General features: G+C 41.1%; 1 protein-coding gene across 1 annotated transcript in view; it reads right to left on the bottom strand.

Annotated features, from left to right (window-relative positions):
* The window catches only part of LOC106518605 (multiple epidermal growth factor-like domains protein 9), a gene marked incomplete at its 3' end in the record, with an annotated part of 9,173 nt that overhangs the window by 7,032 nt on the left and 1,074 nt on the right, over window positions 1-1,067 (bottom strand).

The following is a 1,067-nucleotide window of genomic DNA, read 5'->3' on the forward strand; positions in this document are numbered from 1 at the left end:
ATATATATATATCATGGAAACAGCTGCACCAATCAACATGAAATTTGGCTGGAATGTGTCCGACCTACACTGCAGCAGCCAAAGGTTTTATGATAGACCCCATGAGGAGGGGCTCCATCTAAAAAGGGGTCTGGACATGCAAAAATTCTTATAACTCAAAAACAATTCAACACAGGAGCTTCATATTTATTTTTTATTGTTTAGCTCTGATCAAGGGCTATCCATCAGGCCCACCAATGAGTCCCCTTACCCAAAACAATAAATCTGTTCTGGTGAGTTCTGGTGCACTAGTGCTTTTCATACGTGTGGGGGTCATATATTCAGTTGGCCTCAGACCACATCACAAAAATGAATCAGTTGGAGATCTACTGATAATTCTCCAAATGTTTGATTAATACAAATGTAATGATTTATGAGATATTTAGCTAATAAACATGTAATGTTGACCATATTAGTTAATGGCAATGTTTTAAAGACAGATGTCACACAACTACTTAGTACACAGCATTTGGAATAACTCTAAGCTACTACCATAACTAATGCTAGTAAAAACATATGCTGCTTTTGTGTTGGCTAACTTGAGTTGGCTGTAATGGCCATTCTGTAATGGGTTGACACCAAAAGTTAGTCGAATAAAGTTGTGCACCCAATGATTTCATTCAGAGCCTTACTAAAATCCTTCCAGTGGTTCACCAGACATTTTTCAACAAATGAGCAGAAAAACGTTACTGCTTTTTGAATATTCTGGAATGATGAGGTGAACATCAGATAGCAGACTTTCTGCTCAGGCTTTGGGGCCACTGGAGCAGGAGGAAAAGGAGCAGGGAGCGTAGGAGAGCTCTGCTGTGCATCACTGACATTAAAGAAACCATTTTGGGTAAGAAGCCTCCTCTTGATGTGAGAACAACACATCCACATGAATGCTGGGATGTGAGGTGTCAGAGAGGAGGGCCTCCAGGACTGCCATGGCTCATTCATGCCACTGGCCATTTTGGTGGTCCTGAATATTACCTCTGTGTGTGTGTGTGTGTGTGTGTGTGTGTGTGTGTGTGTGTGTGTGTGTGTGT

Source organism: Austrofundulus limnaeus, unplaced genomic scaffold, assembly GCF_001266775.1.
Source record: "Austrofundulus limnaeus strain Quisiro unplaced genomic scaffold, Austrofundulus_limnaeus-1.0 Scaffold64, whole genome shotgun sequence".
Taxonomy (NCBI): domain Eukaryota; kingdom Metazoa; phylum Chordata; class Actinopteri; order Cyprinodontiformes; family Rivulidae; genus Austrofundulus; species Austrofundulus limnaeus.